This window comes from Pristis pectinata, chromosome 2 (genome assembly GCF_009764475.1).
Source record: "Pristis pectinata isolate sPriPec2 chromosome 2, sPriPec2.1.pri, whole genome shotgun sequence".
Taxonomy (NCBI): Eukaryota; Metazoa; Chordata; class Chondrichthyes; order Rhinopristiformes; family Pristidae; genus Pristis; species Pristis pectinata.
Window position 1 is genome coordinate 36,999,728 of NC_067406.1, and position 26,305 is coordinate 37,026,032.

The following is a 26,305-nucleotide window of genomic DNA, read 5'->3' on the forward strand; positions in this document are numbered from 1 at the left end:
AGCACTAAATGTGCTTTATAGTAACACTAGCGCGTTACTCATTGCCTCAAAAATTCAGTGTCATTGAATAGATCACACAGCCATTAACACCAGCATCTGTGGATGAATTTCCAGGCACTCTATGTTAACTGAATGCACTCTGATTGTTCAGTATCTGAAAATTTGCAAACAGATAGATGTCAGTCACTGCCCAATTATCACATTTACTTAACTCTCATCATTAACATGATGTAATGTGATGTAACACAGGGTGCTTGTGTTGCCTTTTTCTCTCATGTTTACACAATTTCTTTTTGAAATTTGTTATTATTTTATTTGTAGTACAGAATTCCACCACTTCATATTCAGAAGTCAAAATTCTGAATCATAACACACTGCAATCACCTCTTTTCTTTAATGTGGCTACTATAACTGCACACAATGGTCCCAGATGTGGCCTAACCAATGTCCTGATGATTTTTTTAATATAACTTCATGGATCTTATATTCAATGCACTTGCTAATGAGGCATGAATTTAGGATGAACATCAAGGTCCCCCATGGCCAAGGTTTACCCTATTAATTTTCTTCCAAGAACTCCTCCACAAAATTCAGTTGCACACAAGGCTCAAAGCAGGTGTGCAATAGAATAGTCCTCACATATTTAACATTCCTAAAAGCCTTTCTCATGCATATTTCACAGATAGAATAATAAGAGGAAAGCAGGTGGATCATGGGTCCAGAGGGGTTTTAGTGGGAATGAGGTGAAAAGCAGCTAGGTTTTGGTGAAAAAAGTCATAGGATAGGACAATTTAACCTTAGGGATTAGGTTGGAGCATCAGAATGAGGGTGGGTGGAGGTTGGAAACATTATAATCACAATTACCTTGAGGTGAAGTACGCAACAGGGGAAGAATGCAACTTTGGGGGCCCTGAAGGAGAACTGACTTTAGGGAGAAGTTTTTATGTTAAAAGGGAAACTGTCTGATATAGAACATACTGAAAACTTGTAGCCAGTGAGTTAATATCAGTGCAGAAAGAAAGAGAGTTAACAATTCAGGTCAATGATCTTTCACCAGGACAGAAATAGGTTAGAAACACTAAGTTGGAGGAGGCATGAAAGGGAATATCTGTGATGGGGCAAGACTAAGAGAGACGGATTGACACAAGTTGCGGTGGTGCCTGCTGAGAGAAGTGATGAACGCTGTTCATTGCAGTTGATCTTACTGGAGGAAATATAAACAGAAAATGGATGAAGGCAGAGAAGGAGAGAGGAAGTAAAGAGAGAAAAATGCTGTAACTGTGAGCTATGAAGCATTCAGAAGTAAAACTTTGCTGATGCTGGGAACTTGAAGTAATAACAGATGATGATGGAAATATGCAGCAGGTCAGGCAACATCTTCGGAGAGAGAAAAACAGAATTAATGTTTTAGGTTGATGACCTTTCACTGAAACTGGCCAGTCCTGAGAACTGTTGGAAGATGAGATACTGGTCTTTGAACTTACATCGTCAAACTTACTGAAGCTGGTTCCAATATCAGACTGAACAGCAAGATAATGCAGATAGTGGAAATCTGAAATAAAAACAGTGAATCCTAAAAATACTAAGCCAGTCAGGCAGTATCAGTGGAGAGAGAAACAAAGGTAATATATCAGGCTGATGAATGACCCTTCAACAGATTAAGTATCACCATCTGAAATATTAACCCTCTTTTTCTCTCTCCTTAGATGTTGCCTTTCTTGCTGAGTATATCTAGCGTTCACTATTTTTATTTCAGGTCTCCATTGGTTGCAGTACTTTGCCTTTAGAGTCTGGCAATTATTCCACATGCTTGTTTTTGCATAATAATAAAATGTTTTCTAAAGGGTCAACATTCAACCTAATCATAAAACTCATGGTCTACCAGGCAGCAATGATCCACACCTTCCTATGTGCTTCTGAAACTTGGTTTACCTACAGCATGGCGCTGGAGAGATACCAGCAATGCTACTTCTGCAAAATTCTCCAAATCTACCAGCAGGATAAGTGACCAACGACAGCATACAGAGATACAAGAGATTCTGCAGATGCTGGAATCTGAAGCAACACACACAAGAAGTGACGGAGGAACTCAGCAAGTCAGGCAGCATCTCTCGAGAGAAATAAACAGTCAATGTTTTGAGTTGAGACCCTTCATTAGGACTGGAAAGGAAGAGGGCAGAAGCCAGAATAAGAAGGTTGGGGAAGGGGAGGAGCACAGGCAGGCAGGTGAAAGGCGAGTCCAGGTGATAGGCGAGTCCAGGTGATAGGGTGCCCTCTTGTTGTGTGAAAAGGTTCTTTTGGAATCCAAAAGATCAAGGGCTCTGGACACAGGGTTTGGATTTAAAAATAGTTTAATTTGGATTTTAAAAATAGTTTAATCACAAAGGCAAATGCGGGGACAGAATGAATGGGAACAGATGCACACTCTCACACACACGCAGGAGACCATGAACGTGAGGGGGAATCGCAATGAGGATGAGATACACTCACACACACAAACACACAATAAACAAGGTACAGCTAATCAAGGGATAAACACTTCAATGCCTGAATACCCTGATCCAAACAAGCATTGGCTCTAACACTGCCTGGAATCTGACTAAGATGCTCCCAAACCACATGGTGGTACACACTCTTACCAGTGTCTCTGCAGCGTTGTCTCACTATTCCTGGGGCAGTTGAGAGAGAGAGACCAGGGGTTTGCAACACTCCTTATAGTGCTAGGAGGCTGGATGGAGCCTATCCAGGTGATTTAGATAGGCCAATGGTTTGGGGGGGGGGGGTCAAGGACAAAGGTGCCTGCCACGGCCAATGGTCAGGCAGGTTCAAGGACAAAGGTGCCTCTCCAAAGCCAATCCCTATGCTCACATCTGATGGGTGGGGTGGAGTCACACCTTGATTGACAGTGATGTCACTTCCAATCCAAAGAGCACGCTGTCCTCCGACCAGCAGGGTCAGTTTTGTTATGATCACGTGACAGCCATGTGCTCTCGTACTACACCTCTCCTACAGGATTCCTTCTTCTTCAGCCCTTTGCGTCTTCTACCCAACATCTCTCAGCTTATTACATCTTCCCCCTCCCCCACCCACCTACCTTCCCCGCTCACCTGGACTCACCTATCACCTGGATTCACCTATCACTTGCCAATCTGTGCTTCTCCCCCTCCCCTGACCTTCTTGTTCTGGCTTCTCCCCTCTTCCTTTCCAGTCCTGATGAAGGGCCTCAACCCGAAATGTCAACTGTTCATTTCTCTCCATAGATATTGCCTGACCTGTTGAGTTTCCTCCAGTACTTTTTGTGTGTGTTGCAATGACAGCATACCCTCCCAGTCCAACATCCTTGGCATGGAGACTCCAATTACATTCAGTCAGCTCTGTTGTTTACATGTCTAATACCAGTCTCTGGAAACAGACGTTCTATTCTGAGCTCTGTTATGAACAGAGGGAAAAAAAACAAAGATGTTCTCAAGGCCTCCTTGTAAAACCACAACATCCCCACTGACTCCTGAGGATCTTTGACTCATGACCTCTCAAATTGGAGAAGGAACATATAAGATGGCACTGAGCACCTCGAGTCCACGCACTGGGAGGACACAGAGGACCAGCATAAATAGTAGGAGGATCACACCACCTCACAAGCTACTCACCCACCTACCCTATCAGATATCTCCAGCTCCATCTGTGGAAGCTCCATCAGTTCCCACATGAGTCTCACCAGTCAACTCAACACCTGTAAATCAGAATGGATACAAGTAATCCCCAAACCCAAAGAATTGCCTATGAAGGAGATGATTCAACTTTTAAGCTTCAGTGAATTTGTAAACTTGAAAGCTGGGGTTATTGGAAATTGACCACAGATATTAAAAAGCTAACTCTAATTGGGATCAAGAGGTAAGTAATGAAATTCTTTCCCATTTCTCCTCCTGTATTATAATGTGCAAGAAAAGGTATAATCATTAATAATACCACACCCCTTCTAGAAAATCTTTCAAAGTGAGTGATAGGAACAAAATATTGCTAATGGGGAAAGCCGTCAAGGTTCTGCCTAATGCCAAATGTTCCAAAATTTCTTTCTCAATAATTCCTGGTTAATGTTTCAGCTTTAGGTCCTGTGGGAATGAAGGACATTTGAAGAGTAATTAAAGGCATAATGTAGGAAACACATTAACCAATTTACTTACAGCAAGCTCTCACAACTTCGGTGTGATGATAACCAGATAATTTATTTTAGTAGAAGTAATGGAGGGTAAGAATGGCAGATTCTGGCAAAATTGTACAGCAAATACTTACCATTCTGTGTCCTTCAATTACTTCTGTGGGGTCTTAGTATGTAGATAATGGGATGGGCACAAACTTCAGTACATTGACTTTTTTATTTGACTGAAACTAGTGAATATGACTTCTCCCTTAATTTGTTGACGAAAAAATTCTCAGATTTAAAGAACTACATTGCCAAATGCAGTAAATCTATGGTCTTCCAAGTTTTCAGGCTGAAATCCTGGCTACTTGACCAGCATTTCCCACTCACCCCCAATATTTCACTTGCCTAATTCATTTTATTTCCTTATATGTAATTAAATTTTAACTCTTTTCTTTTCTTTATTTGAGCTACATTCAAATGCATTATGATTTTCCATGCTACAACATGAACTTTAAACTATTAAAACAAAATATCCAAATGTTAAATAATTCATGTATTTTCTCTGATTTTAAATTTACTGAAATGATTGTGTAAGATATGGTAATTGTAGCACTTGCGTCAGAACAGTTACCATAGGCTTAGGAAAGGTAGACATGCTTCCCAGCAGCTGACAAGAATTGTTTATTAACTCACCTAATGCAAAATATAACAGACAAAATACAATTACTGGAAAATGGTATCTGCAGGTTATCCATTGCTCAGTTAGTAGCATTTTTTCTACTTCATCAAAGGGTTTTGGGATCAAGGCCATGATAGGGTCTTGAGCTTTCTGTGTGAGACATTAAATATGAGTCTTATATAAGTGATCCCATGCTATTTTGAAAAATTAGGTATCATCTTTCCCTCCTCAACCAACATTGATTAAGCAGATGACATGTCCATCATTATGTTGTCTGTTTGTAAAACAGTTGCTACATGACAACACTGACTACCTTTCAAAACTACATTATTACCTTAAAGGTGTCCTAAAATGGTGAAAGCTACTACAGACATCAATGATGAAACTCACCACTGTTTATAATGTAAGAGCACAGCTTTTAGTGTATTGGGGAAAAATTGTGCTTGAGGATGAAGATGTCAGACCTGCCATAAAACTTATGCTCCATCATTAGCAATGATCCCTGCCCTCCTACATGCTTCTGGAATTAGACTACCTACAGCAAAATAAAAAAAGTAAATAGGAGTAAAAATAGGCCTCAAGCCTGCTATTCAAGGTGATCTTGGCTGAACTGTGCTGGACTCAGTCCAGCAAGCATTTCAAGGCACTGGAAAAATTACCACCAACCCTGTCTCTGCAGATTCCTCCAAATCTACTGGAAGGACAAGCAAACCAACTTCAGTGCCCTCTCTCAGGTCAATATCACCAGTATTGAGGCCCTAGTTACACTCAGTTCATTGCACGGGGTAGGTCATGTCATTCATATACCCAACACCAGACTTAGGAAACAGACACTCTATTCTGAACTCTGTCTTAGAAGAGATTACCAGACAGAAGAAAAGATTCAAGACTTTGCTCAAAGCCTTGTTGAAGAAATGCAACATCCTTAACACTTAAAGGATTATTGGCCCATCACGGCTTAAGGTGGAAAAGGAGTATTTGGAATGGGATTGAGAACCTCAAGCCCATGCAGCAGGAACACACAAAGACCCTGCAAAGTGGTGGAAGGAGCAGACCCCCTCACAAACCACTGACCCACCTGTCCCACTGACCACCAGCTGCCCCATCTGTTGAAGGGTCCATGGTCCCCACATTCGACTCATTTGCCACATCAGAACCCACAAACCAGAATAGAAATAAGTCATTCCCAATCCTGAGGGCCTACCAAGGAAGAAAACAATTCTTTTTTTATTACACAAGAAATTGAAACACGCGTAGCCTGTTCAGTCCCTTGTGCTCCAGAATTCAATAGAATCATGTTTGTTCTTATCTTTCAGTGCCACTTTCCAGCACAAACGCTGACTTGCACTGACATGATGTTCATTGCATACTTCTGGCCACAGGATTACTCCTAGCATTGTAAAAAGTATTTTAGAAGAAAAGAAAATTAAATGAAATCATGGTGGCATACAGCAAATATTGGAGTTCATAGAAGTTGTACCTCGCTTTTTGAAGTTTGTGGAGATGGCAGAGCTTACAGCTCAATGCTGCCCCTAAGCAATCATTGGTCAATGATATTTGGTTTCATCAGACTGAACAGAGAGTTTTATTTCTGCACTGAAATATAGCAGGTCTTTCCTGCAACAGCAAACATAATTGTAACTCTGTGCTCATTCAGTGCTACCTCCTGCTGGGGATTGGAGGTTCTAATGATGCTGAGTTTAGTAGACTGAAAGTTTGTGTTGACCGTACACATTTTGAGAATTGAAGTACATTAGTTACGTGCCAAAAAAGGGCCAGCCTTCCTCCAGTATTCCTCATTCAATCAAGCCAAATGATAAGCTGCAAATAAATATTAATAACACCTAAAGGTCCATTTCCCAGGCCTTAAATCCCCCAAGCTATACCCTCTCATTCTTATATTTCCTGTAATCAAGTGACAAGTACACAGAAATGTGTTTAATAGGATGCTTCCAGTCTGAGGAAATGCAAGACTTTTAAAATTGAAGCAATTTTCATTTGGGTAGAGCAGATTGCAGTCATTTGATTGAAGCATTTCAAATTTGAAAGGAATGAGATGATAACTGACTATTTCAAGTGTTTTATGGGACTGGGGTGAGGGAACATAAATGTAAAATTAAATGTAAGTGATTTAGGACAGAGAACAGGGGATATTTTCTGGGGTAAAGGTTTATGAGGCTGTGGAACACACTACTGGAGTTAATGATTGCACAGGAGAGTGTGACAACATTTAAGAATCAGCAGGCTAACTTGTTGGAGAAAAGGAAGATAAAGGAATATGAGAATGATATGAGCATGTAATGCTGAATACCATTAAATGATTGATAAAACATCAACACTATGACTGGTTGGGTCAAACACACTTGTGTCTGTGTTGGAATTTCTGCGTCATTCTATGGTTTAGTGATGGGCTGCATCACTCTGACAGTTAGCTGACAATTCCATATCCAACCTCTCAATTTGCCCCTGCACCCACCATTGAGTCCAGAGGCATTTTCTACTTGATCTGAACTGAGAAGTCGGATACAGTTTGCAACTGGCCCTTCAGCATTATACCAGCAATGGTGAGCACAGCTTGACAACACCATTCATAAGAACATAAGAAGCATAAGAAACAGAAGCAGAAGTAGATCATTCAGCACCTTGTGCCTGCTCTGTCATTCAAAAAAGATTATATAGAAAGATTGAAATATAGAACAGCACAGCAGAGTACGGGCCCTTCGGCCCACGATGTTGTGCTGACCTATATAAACTTTACCGTATTCAATTTATCCCCCTCTCGACTTCACCTCCCATAACCCTCTATTTTTCTTTTGTTCATGTGCCTATCTAATAGTCTCTTAAATGATGCTATCGTATCGCCTACTATCACCACTCCCAGCAGTGCGTTCCAGGCACCCACCACTCTCATTGTAAAAAACCTACCTGTGACATCTCCCCGAACTTTCCTCCTCACACCTTAAATGGGTGACCTCTAGTATTGGCCATTGCCACCCTGGGGAAAAGTTGCTGGCTGTCCATTCTGTCTATGCCTCTCATAATCTTATATACCTCTATCAAGTCTCATCTCATCCTCCATCGCTCCAAAGAGAAAAGCCCTAACTTGCTCCACTTCTCTTTATATGACATGCCCTCCAACCCAGGTAGCCTCCTTGTAAATCTCCTCTGCACTCTCTCAAAGCTTCTATGGTCTTTTGCCCCAGTGCTTCTTTCCTGCTCCAGACCTATATTCCTTGATTCCCTTGATATCTTTTCAGTTGGATTACTTGCCTTTCCAAACTAACTTGTTTGTTTCTCTTTCCCACTTTTGAGAAAGTGTCCCTGACCTGAAACATTAGCTCTGTTCCTCTTTCCACAGATGCTGACTGACTTGCTGTGTATTTCCAGCAATCTCTGTTTTTATTTCAGATTTCCAGAATCTGTTGTTTTGATGTTCATTCGCAAGAAAGGTAACTGGTTTGTTTCATTTCACTCTATTTTAATTAATGTAAATGTTCATTTTATTTAAGCTTAGTGTGGCTTTAAGTCTTTGATGCTCAGTTATTTAGAAACATACAAGCTATCAGAAGGTCAATAGGAGAATCAGTAGGTGGGGCTTGCACGTTCTTTGCCAGCAGCTAATTACAATGCATGGAATGTCTCACTTCACTGAAGGGCCATAGATGGCAGGAAGATGTTAGTACCTGGGCAATTGCAAGGGCTAAGTGTGACTGCAAGACTAATGTACAGGTAAAGAAAGGGTAATAAAAGAGGTATAGGCCAGATCCTGCATGATCCATCCATTTGTTGGCTCTGGATTCAATTTATATAATTAAAAAATAACTTGAAGCAATCACTGCCATATAGGCCATTTTAAAGTTTTCAAAAACTCTGAGGAGTCCAAAATCTGCTGTCTGCCATCACCCATGGTTCCTGGATTGCAATGTAATATAAATAAGAAGTTTGCAACACAACAGTGACAACAAGAATAACTACTCAACTACGGGGCAAAGTACTAAATAACTGATTGCAAATAACAAAGTAACTGTCTTTCTGCAATTTCGGTTTACCATCATTTCCTGTGGCAATTTGATATTGCAAGAAGAAGAATAGGGCTAGAGTGTTTGCAGAGGGTCCCTCAGGCACTTGCAGCTCCATATTTTCTGCACTTATGTGTTCCACACCTTGGAAATCTCAATCAAAAGCATTGAACATTTTCATCAGAGAGCTGGAGTCACATCATTAATTCCACTAAACAAGTAAAAACAAAATAATACAAAACATAGCTTGCACAGCCAATCTGTAATTTTCAACTATTTTATAATGCAAAAATGGCTTGATGTAATAAAGGAATAAATCAGGAACGTGAAGTGAAAACAATATTTATCTCACTGCATGCCAAACTGAAAATATATTTCCAATCAGAGAGAAAGGGCATTTAAAAATGTCTGAATCAAAATTATTTTAACCTTGGGATATATTTTCTTTAATCCTTGTACAATTTGTTTTCAAATTATATTGTAGCCCCTGCTTTTATAATCATTAATGGTAAAATATTCTGTATCATGGTAATGGGAGAAGTATTATTTTGGATGCCTCCTTCATTCAACTATGTGAAACATTGTGGTGTAGGTGCCTCACAAGAAATGTAACTGCTTTCCTGAAAGCTATTACAGGTCTGAGATTCTCCTCTAGGTTACAGATATCTCCTGGATGTACATTTTATTATTTCTAACATTCATGCACAGTTCATGGGCATTGCTGGCAAGGTCAGCATTTATCACCCTTCTCTAATTTCTCTTGAGAACAAAGGTGTGTGTCGTTTTCTTTAAGAGCACAATGGTTAAACTCATAGCTCTGTTGATAAGTGATGGGTGATGCTAAATTTGGGCAGGAATTTTCTCAGTACTGCTCTTGGTCTGTCATTGTAGCTTTGCTGGAAGTGCTGATGGCTGCAAAGTGGGAGAAGTTCCAAGAAAATTTATGATCACTCTTCTCATTGCACCATTTCTATAATCTCCTTCCCACCATTAGAGCCTCTTGTTTTGCACTGTTTGAGTTCCATATTTCTATATAGTTTAGAAGGAGGCTATTTCAGCCCATGGAGTCTATGCTGGCCCACAGAACAATCCCATTCACCACTTATTTTCCCCGCAACTGTTTTCCCCACATTCCTATCAACTCTCCCACATTCTTCCACTCAGCTACATTAGGAGCAATTTATGTTAGCCAATTATCCTGGTAACCCAAAAGCCTATGGGATTCAGAAGGAATTCGGCAGACCTGGAGGAAACGTGGTCACAGGGAGAATGTGCAAGCTCTGCAAAGAACCAGGGGTCATGTTTGATCTCGTTGAGGAGGCACAGAAAGAAAGGTCAAAGCGGAAGTGGGACGGAGAATTAAAGTGACAGGTTACCAGAAGCTCAGTGTTGGCCCTGCGGATGGAACAAAGGTGCTTCATAAAGCAATCACACGTTCTTATTAGGTTTCTCCAATGTAGCGGAAATTATATTGTGAACATTGAATGCAATATGTGAGATTCAAAGAGGTGCAGGTGAATAGCTTGAAAGGACTGCTTGAGTTACTGGTCGAAGGGAAGGGATGTAAAAGGACAAGTGCTGCATCTCCTACAATTGCATGGGAAAGTGCCATGAGCAGGGGAGTGGTCAACGGAAATGGAAGTGAACGAGGGAGTTACAAAGGGAACTTTAGAATGATGAAAAGGGAAGGGAGTAGAAGATGCTTGGCAGTGAAAGCTTGCTGAAGGTAATGGAAGTTATGAAGGACAGTCCATTGAATGCAGAAGCTGACGGTGATTAAGGTGAGGACTGGCGGAACTCTCTTGTTGCTCTAACCATGAGGAGAGACAGTGAGGGCAGCGATGTAGGAAATCAATGGGGAAAAGTCAAGGGCTTTATCAACAATGAAAGAGTGGAAGCACAGTTAAGTAAAAATAGGAAAGTATCTCTGAGACACCTCGGTGGAAAACTCTTCATCAGAGCAGGTACAATAGAAACAGAACAAATGATAGAATGTGTCATGAACCTTTGAATTGAAGCATTAACTCTTTTGCTCTTTCCACAAATGCTGCCTGACCTGCTGTTTCTAACACTTTCTGTTTTTATTTCAGAATTCCAGCATCTGCAATCTTTTGAAGTTTGTAAAGGAATAGATACATACATTCATAGAGTCAAATCATATGGAAATAGGCCCTTCAGCCCAACTCATCCATGCCAACCAAAATATCCATCCAGGCTAACCTCAGCCGATTCAATCTCTCCTCACAACTCAAGCCCTCCAGTCCAAGCAACCTTCCTGTGCATCTTTTCTGTACCCTCTCTAGCTTAATCACATACTTCCTATAGCCTGACAACCAGAACTGCATACAACACTTTGGGTGCCGTGGGGACTAACCAATGACTTGTACAACTGTAACTTGACTTCCCAACTCTTATACTCAGTGCCTCAGCTGATGAAGGCAAGCATATATATATATATATATATATATATATATATATATACATATATGTCTTTCCACCACTCTGTTTACCTCTATCACCACTTTCAGGGAACTATGTACTTGTACCCCTGGATTTCTCTGTTCTACAACACTCCCCACGGTCTTCTCATTGACTGTGTATGTCCTGGCCTGGTTTAACTTCCCAAAATCCATCACTTCACACTTACGTGAGTTAAATTCCATGAGCCAGTTTCCCAGTTGACTGAGATCCTATTGTAATGTTATGCAATCTTCTTCACAATCCACTATACCACTAATTTTGGCATCATCTACAAACTTATTAATTATGCCACCTATATTCTCTTCCAAATTAACAGCATGTATGATGAACAATAAAGGAGCCTGCAGCAATGTCTGCAGCACACTGCTGGTTACAGGTCTCCAATTTGAAATGCAACCTTTGCCTCCTACCTATGAGCCAATTCATTATCCAATTTGCTATCTCACCTAAAATGCTAGAGACACAAGGGACTGCAGATGCTGAAAATCTGGATCAACACATAAAAGAGCTGAAGGAACTCAGAGGGTCAGGCAGCATCTATGGAGGGAAATGGACAGTCGACGTTTCGGGTTGAGTCCTTCATTTCTCTCAATCCGAAATGTCAACTGTCCACTTTCCTCCCATATATTTGAACCTTCCAGACCCGATAGGATAGTCAGAAACTTTTTCCTAGAGCAGATGAGAGAAGAGAAATTTAAAGGAGATCTGAGGGCTAAGTTTTTTGCACAGAAAGTGCTGATCATCTGGAACAAGGTGCGAGAGAAGCATATACAATTACAACATCTAAAAAGTATTTGAGTAGGTTCTTGGCAGAGAAGGAAATGGGCCTAACACAGACAACTGGGATTAACCCAGGTATGCATCATGATCGGCATGGACAGAATAAGCCAAATGGGGCCCAGTTGTGCTGTACATTTCTATCATTCTATGATTCTATGTTGTTGTTGGTAGATCATTAAGTCTGTGAAAGCCTCAGTGAAAAAGAACACTTTGGTCAAAGCTATGGTCAAATGCTTCATCAAGAATCTGTCAATGAGTGTGCTGCTTTCTACATTGACCCACAAGTGAAAACTCAAATCAGACCACATCTGATGATTGTCAAAATCATCATGACCCAAAACCTTTATCTATCAACTCCTTCCAGGCTGCAACAGATGATATCAATGACAGCTTATAGTTTGTTTTGCACTGCTTTATTTAAGAGGTCATTAAAGCTGTCTACATCAAGGCAAATACTATATCACTTTCCCAACACTGAAGTAGGATGAAAGTGTACAAAATGTTGCCAGTGATGCTGCCTTGTCCAAGCTGCCATGGAGTACACATCTTGGCTTGATTGTTTCCCTTGCCATACTAACTCTATGTATTCTATCCTTCTGGACCAGCCTACCATGTGGGACCTTGTCAAGGGCCTTGCAAACGTACATGTAGATAACATACACTGCTTTTGCCCTCATCAATCCTCTTGGTCACCCTTAGAAAACTCAGTCGAATTTGTAACTCATAATCTCCTGCTATGCTGACAATAACAAAGCCATGCTGACTATGTGCCCATTGAATTAGCTGCACCATCTTTCTCCCTCCCAGTAGTGAAACCACTCTTAATCTATCCCAAACACAAAATTACGTTCTCTGAATGAAAAGAAGATGGGGCTTCACTCTGGTGCATCTAATACAGTACCTTGTTATCTGCCATAAACTGCATTGTAATTAGAACTTGTGCAACTGATTAAACAGTTTAAAGATTGTGAGGTGTTTACGTGTGTGTTTTACTATCATGATCTGTGGTCTTCATGATTACAGCAGGATTTAAGTTGTTTATATATACTTCATGGCAGCTGGATTTAAAGTGTGGAACCAATTTGAGTAGAATATAAAGACTACAGTCTCAATGCAGCATTGGGCAACATAGACCAGATCATGATAACACAGCAGGGTCTTCCTCATGCATAATCACCACCAGCGGCACTCCCCAAGCTGATGTCTTCCTGTCCAGATGTAGAGATCCATAGCGCTGGACTTGTCAGAGAATGCCTCTAGCAACAGTAGAGAAAGACAGCATTACTGCCCCCCCCCCACCTCCCCAGCCCCCCAAAACCGATCCAGAGGCATTCAAAGGCCTCTGTAGACTTGTCCCTTGCTTTCTCAGCTGTGAAAGCTGTAAGCGATTTTAATATTTAATGTTTGTTAAATGTGTCTGGCATATAAATATTTTTTAAAAATAATTAAATTATTATGGTCAAATAATTTTAAGGGAACTTACTATCCTTTCCCTTTGCCATTTTACACACAGATCTATAATCTGCAATCAAATTAATGGGGTTTCACATTCTGTGCATGATCTGACCTGACCCAGGATATGAAAGATAATTCCCCAGAATAATGTTGGGGAATCCCAGTAAGTCTTGTGTCCAGTGGACCAAACTAACAAAATCGTCCTTCCCGGAAGCACTGGACTTACTGCTGCCCAAATGGCAAAACATTAGTGATTCTGTTTGTAACTGCCAGCATTAACCTGTAAGATCTGGCTCATTTTAGCCATGCCCATGAACTAAGTAAAAGCATCATATCTGGAAAGGAATAAATGAAGTAATATTTATGTTCACTCAACAATCCATAAGCAAATACTAGCATTTGTTTTACACCAGTGAGTCTAGCTGATTCCCCATAATTTGCAAATTCTTCCACTTCAAGGAATAATTCAATTCCATTCTGAAATTGTTGCATCTGATTCCACAATTCTTTTAATAGAGCACTCCAGAAGCTATACTATAAAAATTCTTCAGCTTCTATTGTCAGTCAACTTAAATCTGCCTTATAGTTCTCAATCTTTTGACCATTAGAAACACTTCTCATCAATTGTTTCATGATTTTGCATACTTATATCAAATCTCCCTATCCTTTAACATCCCTTGGCTTTGTTTAATTGTAGCAGTAACAGAAGCCATGGATTGTTACAGCTTGTTCTCCAGAAGGTAACTATGCAACCTAAGTTATAAACTTCATCAAATTTATGAAATATTAATGGCTGTTTTTCCATGTGCCACACAGCAATGGATGGAAGCAGTTGTCTACTCAACAGATTTATACTGTCTGCTTAAATGGTTTTTCCTGGTAACTTATTACACAACTCTGGAATTCTTCAGGGGGAAAAGTTCATCATAAGTTGTCTGCTTCTTCCTTACAGCGTTTTTTGTAACTTATGTTTCTGGTACTTGAGATTGTCAGGATGGGTGAAGAATTTGACTGGCTTACTAATCGAAATGTTTGAACCAGCATATTAACCAACAGCCTGGAGCCATTGGATTGACAGCCCAGTAAGTCTTAAGCAGTGGAGAGGGGATCACAATGGAGAGTGAATAGGGACCCAGGTCAACAACTTAAATTATTTTGTTGAAACGTAGATGAGGACTCCTCCTAACCTCATAATAAACATTCTTCTTAAGGAATTGCTTAGCCATATAGTCAGTAAAGCTGGCTTGGACATTTATATTTTATTTGACGTAGGAAGCAAATTTGAAACAGGCCACATAGTAAGAGTTAAAATATCTCCCTGTGCTTTTCTGCTGGTGAAGTAACCTCTGAGATTAAAAGTAAACAGTTGTAAATAGCTTTCCTCCAAACTTCACCTGGCAAAATCTTCTTCTTTAAGTTCATCCGTGAATTGGTTTTGAAATCACTTTGGGAAAAATAAATAAACTAAAATGCCACCAAAACTTAATGAAGGTGCAGTTGCTCTGAGAAAGAATATGTTTATTTCTAAGCAAACAATCTTTCTGAGCTGTCACTGTGAGTAAAATGAATTTTAGAATGCTGTAGTCACCTTTTCTTTCCTCCCCCCCTCTCTTTTTCTCTCTGTATTTGTATCATCTGTTTGTTTAGTCAAATAGGCTTTGCAACTAAAAAAGAGCACTTGCTTCCAGTTTAAACTAAGGTACTTGTCTACCTTGTCAACTAGATGCAAAAATCTTGAGTGCATTATTTGAATGCAGCATAAAATTGACCAAATCATGCTTACCTGCAGCTGTTTCATTTCCAGTATGTCTCCAGAATGTGTGTAAGTGGAAACAAAGAAGTCCAAGACAGCCTAAAGGTCAGATGTTGATGCAAATAACCTTCCATTCTATTGGTGGACTTACCATCAGGTCAGTTCTGAAGGCAAAGATAAGTGCAGTATGTTTTTATGTTACTTTATTCTAATGCATTTTAATTCTTTTCTTTATTTTTAAATATATTAACTACATTATTTAAATCCACGGAATAGTTTTTAAATGTCTTTGATTATCAGCAACATTTAATAACTGTTCAAAAGCATTTGACCTCTGTAGGCTGCCTAAGGTTGTCAGAGCATTCTGGAGCCAGTGTCTCAGTACTGCAACAGCTGATAAGAACAGATCATGAGAAACACTAGCAGAATACCCAGTGGCTGATGGTGGGAGGAATTAAAAATGAAAGGCGTTAGCATGGAGTCTGCTCCACCTAACAGTACATCTCTCAGATGGAGAGGACCAGCTCAATCAGTTCTTGGGTTCGGAGAAAGAAAGTTCGGGTGGGTGGGGAATGTGGTCAGTCAGTATGAGTAGCAACCAAGTCCAAGTTGACCTGGCCAAAGCTGTTCCCAGTCCAAGTAGGGATAACCAGCTTAATCCACTTGTCAATCAAATTTGTTGGCTGTACTGTGGTAAGGGACTCTATTATATATTTTTTAATAAAACCATCTTTCACATACTTTTTTCTGCATGTATAACCCTGCTTTTATTGGGAGAAGCAGTTGTGGTTTTACTCTTAAGTTTAGTTTCCTCTGCTTTTTGAGTATTTCGGTTGCTGTAAGACCTTTCATGTACACTACTCAGCCTCTAATCCACTGGGATGAAATAATGTTGTCTTTGAAAACTATTATTGAAGTAAAACAATCCTTTTAATATCCCACCTGGCTATTGCTCCAAATGTGGAGGTTGATTGCATTGTTGTGCACAAATTAGTTGCTGTTTCTCTTTATATATATAAAAAGTGATTTCAGCTTGTTGTGATTCTTGGTCATGAAGCACTTTGCAATACATTGTGGATACACAAGGCGCTATGCAGGCTCAATTTCTTTTTATTCTTCTATTTCATTGATCAACAGCATGTGAGGTCATTTTGAAATAAATACTTTACAAAACAAGTCTTACATGAGTTAATTGATTTCAACTTTAATTCCCTCCAACCATCACCACTGGGTAATTCTGCTAATGTTGCTTGTGATTTGCTGTTATCAAAGAAGTCCTTATCTAGCAATTTTGTTGGTTATCTTCGATAAACAGATTTCAGCAGGAGAAAATGACATGCAAATGTGAAAACTTAGTCCTAAAAGTGTAGGAAAATGTTTTGTTGTACGAGCTACTGGCTTTGTGCCCTGTCTTCTATAGAGGAAAACATAGCACTCACACTGCCGAACAGCTTATGCATCAGTATTAGTGTCAAGTAATCTACATTTCTGACAGTGTCTGAATATTGATACCTTTTGATTTACAAGATATTGCTTCAAGGAATACATTAATTTGCATATTATTACACATTTATATTTTAAGACTTTTGATTTAAGTCAGTTTTTATGGCATTATTATGCTGCTCTTTTTTTGCCAATAAGCCTCAAAAAGCCTTTGTTTCCTTTTCAAAGGTATCATTTATGTGTTTAATATATTATCTAGAAAAAAAAGTATGGGTTATATTTTGGTGAAAGAACATTGATTCCCTGTTCGCTGAATAAAATGGAGAATTCAGTGGCCATTTTATTTCATCCAGTAACTGAAATAACGGTAAATAACATCACAATTGTATAATTGTTGCTTTTACAATTCTCAATCATCCTAGTTTCTTGTCAGTCAGCATCATTCCCAGAAGTTGTGTTGATCCAACTGTGAAACACACAGAAAAGGATAAAGTTCCTGGCTGAAGTTTCAAAATCAATGCAATCAGCATGGATGTGAGGGCAGATCGGACAATCAAGCCCAGAGGTCAGATTGCCCGAATCATGACGATTTGTTTTTATGGTCATTAAAATTAATAACTGGAAATTGGGAGGACTGTGAATCATATGCACTGACCTCTATGTCTTTTTGCAGTCCTCCCAATTATCTTTAATGTCAAGAAATTCAGGGAGTCACAAATTGGGTGCACTGACCTCCTCATCCAGTTGTCCAACCCAGAATGCTGACTCATAAGATTATTTCTATAGACGTAATGGTAGCAGGAAGAAACAATCTTTTTACTGGCTTTGGGGTCTCAATGATCATTGAGCAAGAAAATCAATACAGCAACATACTGCAGAATAGGTGAATTTGCCATCTCAAAATAAGTGCACCTGTCAAGTTAATTCATAAAGTGAAAGGACCGCCAAGGTAAGGCTGCAACATTTTTGTAGAATATCGCCAAAGTACAAGATGTGAATGTGAAATGGAAATAAAAACACAAAATGCTGACGATACTCAGCAGGTCAGGCAGCATCTTTAGAGAGAGAAACAGAGTTATGCTTCAGGTCAATGACCTTTCATCAGATCTGTAATTAAAAATAACAAGTTGAAAAACAAGATGATGCTGGAGGAACTCAGCAGGCCAGGCAGCATCCGTGGAGAAAAGCAGGTGGTCAACATTTCGGGTCACGACTCTTCTTCAGGACTGAAGATAGGAAAATGGTATAGGAGGGAAAAACAGAGCAGTGATAGGTGGACAAAAGAGGGGAGCCGGGGTGGGCACAAGGTGGTGACAGGTAGATGCAGGTAAGAGATAGTGATAGGCAGATGCGGGGGAGGAGGGGAGAGCAGATCCACCAGGGGATGGGTTAAAGGTAAGAAGAGAGAGGAAAATAAAGGTAGAAAAGGCTAGGAAAGGAAGAAGAGAAGGATGGTGGGGTGGGAGGGGTTTGTGGGGAAGGGGGGTGGGAATTACCTGAAGTATCACCTGCATCTACCGATCACCACCCTGTGCCCACACTGCCTCCCCTCTTTTGTCCACCTATCACTGCTCTGCTTTTCCCTTCTGTATATTGGGCTTCCCATTTCCCTATCTTCAGTCCTGAAGAAGGGTTCTGACCCAAAACATTGTCCGCCTGCTTTTCTCCATGGATGCTGCCTGGCCTGCTGAGTTCCTCTAGCATCGTAGTGTTTTTCATCTAGATTGCAGCATCTGCAGTCCTTTGTTTCTCTAAAAATAACAAGTAATTGATAATAACTTGAGATGTGATTGTTCAGACTCTCAATTTACCTTACATAACCCATTACCTTTTTAATTTTCATAATCTGTGCAAAATAAAGTCTCATTTTAGATAACAGATTTATGGGGAAGGCGAGATGGAATTAGTGGTTGAGAGATGGCTATAGTTCAACAGTTGAGGAGTTGACAGAAATCATAGATTTGTTCCTTATTGTACAGTAAATCTGATGAAAACCCTAATATTTGTGCAAATACCCAACAATGCATTTAACGGCAATACAGGTCTTGAAAGTGATTCTTGTACCCTGAGAATCATAGAGTTGTGCAGCGTAGAAACAGACCCTTCAGCTCAATGCATCTATGCCAACCGTCATGCCAATCTACTGTAATCTCACTTGCCTGTATTAATTCTGCATCACTCCATGCACTGCTCAGTCAAGTACCTGTCCAGATGCCTAGTAAGATTATTGTTGCTACTGTTCCTACCTCCACCACCTCCTCTAGCAGCTCATCCAGATACAACCTACTCTTTGTGTGAAAAATTTACCCATAAGATCCTCTTTAATCCACCTCCCTCTTAACTTAAACCTATGCCCTCTAGTTTTAGACACCCCTACCAATGGAAACAAACACTAGCTATCAACCCTATCTATGCCTCTCATATTTTTACTTCTGTCATGTCAACACTTAGCCTCCTTCGTTCTAGGCAAAAGAGATCGAGTTTATCCATTCTCTCCTGATAACACAAGCACTCCAATCCAGGCAACATTTTTGTGAGCCTTCTCTGCACTGTCTCCAGCCTAGTCAAGTCTTTCCTATAGTGTGGTGACAAGAACTGTGTGCAATACTCCAAGTGTGGCGTAACCAACATTTTATACAGCTGTACAAAATTTCTTGACATCCAGTGATTCATGCATTCTAATCCCAACAGCTTTCAAAAGTTAGCAGGCCCTCCCAAAAGCCAATAAGACAAGAATACTCATCTGGAGTCGCTGGAGAAGTGAACTCATTATGCCTAAAACCTACAATATATTCAGGGTATATTAGTTGACCAAATGGGCGTCAAAGACGGACTTCTGAGCAGGGCGTTGCTGTCCCACATCTCTTCCCTTTTAGTGCTTGTAGTGCTTAAGGTTCCTTATCTACACCCTTTCAAACAGTTACCACTGATGGATTGGTTATTGGTGGAATCAGTCACTTTGGTTCTGAAGGGTCTGTACATCAGAGTGAAGAATGTAAAGCCAAGGTTCTACTGAACAGGTCTTTTGCACTTAACCCTATCTTTCATATGCTTTGTAAATGTGGAAATCAGTTAAGTCTGAATCCAATGGGCTTTCAGTGGTGACAGGCACAGGGATAGGTGAGGAATTAAGGGCTGAAAGTGGGTGTTAAGGTTTGTTGATGGATAAGCTAGACGGGATGAATGCCGGCTACCAGGGTTTGTGATAGGTAGACCTGTGATGCACTTAAGGGATTTTGGTAATCATTGGGATAATTGTTGATCGGTGGAGGTGAAGGTCAGTGGTTGGGGGGCGGGGGAGTGGTGATGTGGGGTCACATTAATAAACCCAGCTGTGTCAACGTTGCTCTCATAGTTCTCTTACTCCTACATTCAGTATGAATCTCAAAGGTTTTGTTTCTCCATCCTGAGACCACACAAGAAAAAGTTCTGAGGGTAAGGTAAAAGGATATGCAGAACTCAGACATATGTGCTACTCACTGCTCCATGTTAACTGAGATCACTTGTGTTTTAGCAATGAGATACATCAAGGTGCATTGGAGTTAAGTGTGATCTCAGCGTTAATGCCAAGCAATAGACCAGAAGGTTTCTCAGAAATAGTGCTACTTTTTGCAGGAAATGCACTGGTAACTATGCTTGTGTATGGAAATAGTGTTTCCATCAATCTTGTGACAAAATTAAGGTAGCAGACAAGTCATTTTACAGCCCTACACATGAGGCCAACAGACAGACTATCTAAAACCATTGAGATCCACATGTACCTTTTACTTTAAGCATAAGAGATAATGGCAATAAGATTAACACCTTACAAGGCTAATATGATAGGAAGAGCTAAAGGAAAAATAAATGGATATATATAGTTTTTGAGCCCACATATTACAAACTGTCCTAAAGTTTGCCAATCCTGTTCTCATCTCAGTAGAAGTCAAATAAAATGTGACAGTTTAAAGTAATGTACAAATGGTCCACAAGCACTGGAATCCCTCAGTCACAGGGGCAACTTAACCTGGTTATCATTTAAAAGGTAGTTTTTTTTTCATCAGAAAGAGTCTGTGTGACTTAAGAACTGCAAGGGAAGCATTACTGGAGTAAGATTCAAATATATGCAATATCATTCAGATTTTTGTATCTGAAACACTGCATAAAATGGGTTTTTCCTAAGTACAAATTGGCACATCAAGGAATGAAAGGCATATGATGTCTATAAAATGTTCATGCATATAAAACAGCCACCTTGGCATGCCTTTATTCAGCAGAACATTTTTGTTCAAAATACTTGTTTGTTCTATACCTGTGTTGGTGTCTACACTATAGCCAAATGTGCACTAGAAGGGTTTTCTTCCAAAAATGCACTGCCATTTTCAGCCAGACCTCCAGAAGCAGTTGACCTGAATCCACCTCCACCACCCTCATTAAAGTGTAGCTCACAAACACAAACCATTGTTTGTGCAGACTTATGAACATTATAGAAAGAATCATGGAAAATACCTGCACCGAAGGAAATGTTTGAGCGTATTCTGTCTTGTGGGTCAGTAAAGAGCTTTCCAAGTTTAATTCACCAGCCCTGCAGGTACAGCCCTTCAAGTGCACATCCAAGTTCTGCTTAAATATGATGAAGGTTTCTGCCTCTAACACTTTTTCAGGCAGAGTTCAAGACTCCTACACCATCTGGGTGAAAATGTTTTTCCTCATCTCCTGTTTAAACCTTCTACCAATTCTCTTAAATCTATGCCTCTTGGTTTAAGACCCACTGCTGAGCAAAATACTTATCAAGGCCCTTCATAATTAGACACCTCCGTTAAGTCTCCCCTGAGCTTCCTTTATTATAAAGAAAATAATCTTAATTTATACAATCTCTCCTCAGAGCAACATTTTTTAATTCTGGCAGTGTCTTTGTAAATCTCATCCGTAAGCAACTCCAGTGCAATCAGATCTTTTCTTTAATATGGTAACTAGAACATTGCACTTCTTTGGCACATATTGGTGCATCCAGTCAAAGAGAAAAGAATATTTTACAGAACAGCATAGTGGCACACCTAATAAGCAATGAATGTTGACACTGAATGAAAAGTCAAAGGGTGCCAAATTTGAAAGTGCCCAAAAATGCTACATGGATTGAACAAAGAACAATAGAGCACTGGACGAGCGATTTGGTCTACAATGTTGTGCCGATCTTAATGCCAATTTATATTAAATGTTCTCCTCCTGTGTATCATCTATATCCCTCCATTCCATATCATGTGCCTATCGAAAAGCCTCCTAAACTCCACCAAACTGCCTGCTTCCACTACTACCCCTGGTAACCCATTTCAGGCACCTACCACTCTCTGCGTAAAATACTTGCCCCTGAAGCCACCTTTAAACTTCCCCCTCTAATCTTAAAAGCATGTCCTCTGGTATTTGACATTTCTACCCTGGGGAAAAGATTCTTACTGTCTCCCCAATCTATGCCCCTCATAATTTAAAAAACCTCTATCAGGTCTCCCCTCAGCCTCTGACGCTTGAGGAAGAACAACCCAAGTTTATCCAAACTTTCCTCAGACCCTCTAATTCAGGCAGCATCCTGGTAAACCTCTTCTGCACCCTTTCCACAGCCTCCACATCCTTCCTATAATGAGTCAACCAGAACTGCACACAATACTCCAAGTGCATTCTGACTAAAGTTTTATATAGCTGTAGCATGAAGGCAAGCATACCATATGCCTCTTTACCAACTTATCCACTTGCATAGCCATTTTCATTAAACTATGGAACTGGACCCCAAGATCTCTCTGTACCTCAATGCTATTAAGGGGCCTACCATTAACTCTATATTTTCTCCTTTCATTTGACCTCCCAAAGTGCAACACTTCACACTTGCCCAGATTAAACTCCATCTGCCACTTCTCTGCAATGCAATATGCAGGGATTGCAATGGATAACTAACCCATTCCTAATCAATGTAAGTGAACCAGCATATTTATTGGTTTGACCCTTCGACACTGGGCCATTATCGTGAAAGGCTAGATCCGATGAGAACCAGCTTGCAGTGTTAAACACCAACCTGTGCATCTGAAGCAGGTTGACATTATCCAACTAAAGCTGATCTGGGAAGCTATGAAGCATTTAATAATATTTAAGAGAATGGTTCTGGAATGTTCGAATGGAGGATTTGAAAGAAGAAAATCAGAACCAGAATCAGGTTTATTATCACTGACATATGTTGTGAAATTTGTTGTTTTGCAGCAGCAGTACAGTGCAAAGACATAAAAATTACTATAAGTTACAAAAATAAATAAATAGTGCAAAAGAGGAATAACAAGGTAGTGTTGATGGGTTAACACACACAAAATGCTGGAGGAACTCAGCAGGTCAGGCAGCATCTATGGAGGAAAATAAACAGTCAATGTTTCAGAGCCGAAACGTCGCCTGTTTAATTCCCTCCATAGATGCTGCCTGACTGACTGAGTTCCTCCAACATTTTATGTGCGTTGCTCCAGATTCCAGCATCTGCAGAATTTCTTGTGTCTCAGTGTTCACAGGTTCATGGACCGTTCAGAAATCTAATGGCAGAGGGGAAGAAGCTGTTCCTGAATCATTGAATGTGAGTCTTCAAGCTCCTGTATCTCCTCCCTGATAGTAGTAATTCAAAGAGGACATGTCCTGGATGGTGACGGTCCTTAATGATGGATGCCAGCTCTTGAAGATGCCCTTGATGATGGGGAGGGTTGTGCCCGTGATGGAGCTGGTTGAGTCTACGACCCTCTGCAGCCTCTTTCGATACTGCACATTGGAGACTGATTTCTTCCATCTGCAGGGGGCCAGAAGGTCCACTAGACACATACTCAGAAGCTTGTGGGAACAGATAAACCTGGTGGTCGATCCAAGGAGTGCGGATCTATGTGCAAGAATTACAATCATAAGATAAGTAGCCAAGGTTAGTGAATCCACTCTCAAAAACCATGATCAACTAAATGTACCACTGGTTCAACGATCGACTCCAATCACCACAACAACCTCCCTCAATTGCCAAGAATCTCAAACAATCAAGATTCATGATACCTATGATTCACCTACTCTCATATAGTTAGCACCATTGGAAGCCTTACAGCCATATCTCATAGCTTGCACAGTCTGCCAGCTACTCCACCAGTGCAGCCACAACAGTGATCAAGGGGCTGGAGGTTCATTGAATATAAGCTTAATGGGTTGTTGCAATGAATCCTGGACATTGTAATGAAGCCACAGTCTGACTCTGAAGACCCAGGAGTGAGGGACAGTGCTCTTCTCATCAGGATGTTGCAATGAGTTGGTGAGCTAAACATCTGGATAATACTAAGCTATCCACAGGATAATGAGGCAGAACATTGATGGTAGGAGACTTGCAGATACTGGTGCTGTTGGTCAGTTGTGTATGGCTGGGTATGTGTTCGTTGCAGTTTATCATTGCTTGGAAATTATGCTCTCTGCCAGTTGCAGGCCTTTGCTGGAATGTTATCTAGACTATGTGATCAGCATGGAATTAGTCCTCCAAAGATGTGTCATCACTGTAATCATGGATTGAACTAAAGCAAGTTTCAAAGCAAAATTCAGTGAGGAAAAACCCTTAATAATCCTCCCTTGTTGTCCTGCTCTTTTCTTCAACTACAGTCATTTTCTTCCATCTTCCTCACCTCTAGAAGACCTTGTTTTCTTGATCAGTATTGTAGTGTCTGACACCAACCTGTAATTAAGACTAACAAAAAAAAGACTGCACCATTAGTACCGAAAACATATGTGCCAGGCCAATAATGACAGTTTGTGAAAGTGAATTCATTGAGGAAAAAACACACAGTTCATTAATGCCCTTTAGGAAAGGAAATCAGATTCCACTTCCATTGATGATAGGAGATCGACCTGCAATATTAACTTTCTCCACAGAAACTGAATGACCTGCTCAGTATTCCACTTGCATACACTGAGTCTTAATTGTCGGAAGAAGTACACCAGCACAATATTCAGTTGTATCAAAATGCTAGGGAGTACCTTAACTTAGTACAGGCAGGGCAGAATAATAAAGGGCAATCTTGCCAGTGGAAAAAAATCACTATAGTAAGTAAAATAAATACCAAGTGATGTGGCTGCTGCTGCTGCCATTATTTTGATCACTTCCAAAAATGTACACATGAGGTGGTTAATAAAGAAAACCAGGCACCAAAATCAAGGACATATTCAGTTAACACAGGTACTTGGCTATCCATTTGACTACAGTAATCAAGAGGAAAAGCAGATGAATGAGACTAATTAAATAGCTCATTTCAAAGCACTGGCACAGGCTCGGGAACTTGAATGACCTCCATTTGCACTATAAGTTTCCATACTTCTATAGTCCTTGCCCTGTTGCACAGAACAAGAGTAGATCCAGCTTAATATTATATGCCAAGAGTGGGGCCTCATTACAACATCTGTTTTCCATCATAATTTATATCGAATATTCATAAATGTCCCTGAATCTTAAGACCACTCCTGCAGTAACTGAAATTGTATTCCTTATTTCCTTGTGCTTTCATCAAAATAAATGACATCTCTGTTCAATGTCATACCTTGAATGTACATCCTTGCAGTATTCTATTTAATATTTCAAAATGTTTTAGATAACAATTGTATTCTTCCAATGCTGTTTAGTACAGCAACCATCTGTGCAGTAATCAGTATAAATCACAGAACAAGGAGAACATCTTGTGAAGGTTTTGGTGGCTATGTGACCTTTCAGATAATAAAGCAAATCCTATCTCTTAATTTATCAACATTAATATTCTGAGCTGTATTGAAAATGGAACTAATCCATTGTTAAAGGAAAGTGGAAAAGGCCATAAAATACAGTTACTGGTCCAGTATGAATGACGTTTGACATCCACAGGACACTGCCAAGTAGATAACTTCATTTGGCATTTTTCAGGTAGGTGACTTGCTGTGAGGGCTGAATGATCCGTGAATGTCAGATACCTCATGCTGTCAAGGTGTGTGTTCCATTCCTGCCTCTGGCATTTAAACCAAGCAAAATAATGAATATTCCACTGCTTGCCTTCAAGCTTGAAGATGATTCAATATTAGCCATCCATTTGAACAGCCAGACAAACTTTCAAGGTTAATGTACTGTATTTGGTTTCATTTTCTTTTGGTCACTGTCCATCCTAAACTGTCAATGGTATAGAAAAGACTTTTTTGTGCAAAGCCTATGTTTTAGGAACCCAGTCATGAGAGACTAAAGATGAGAATGAATTTGCATCCCAGCTGGCAGTTAATCCTTCAATTTAACCAGATTCCAAATGTCAAAATTTAGACAATCTGATTTAATTAATTCAATTCATGTATTTGTATGTTTATTGAATTATTCAAAGTTCTTAATTGTGGTACTACATCTCACTTGTGGACAATGGGTTCATAATTATTCTGTTGTTACGTATCACTCCAGTCAACGTTTATCACGATTGTGTATAAATTGTGAAATTATCATATTAAAACTTTCTCCATAAAAATTTGAAGCAAGCTGTTCATTCCAGTCATTTGCAAATAGTCGGGGCGGATGTGCCCTT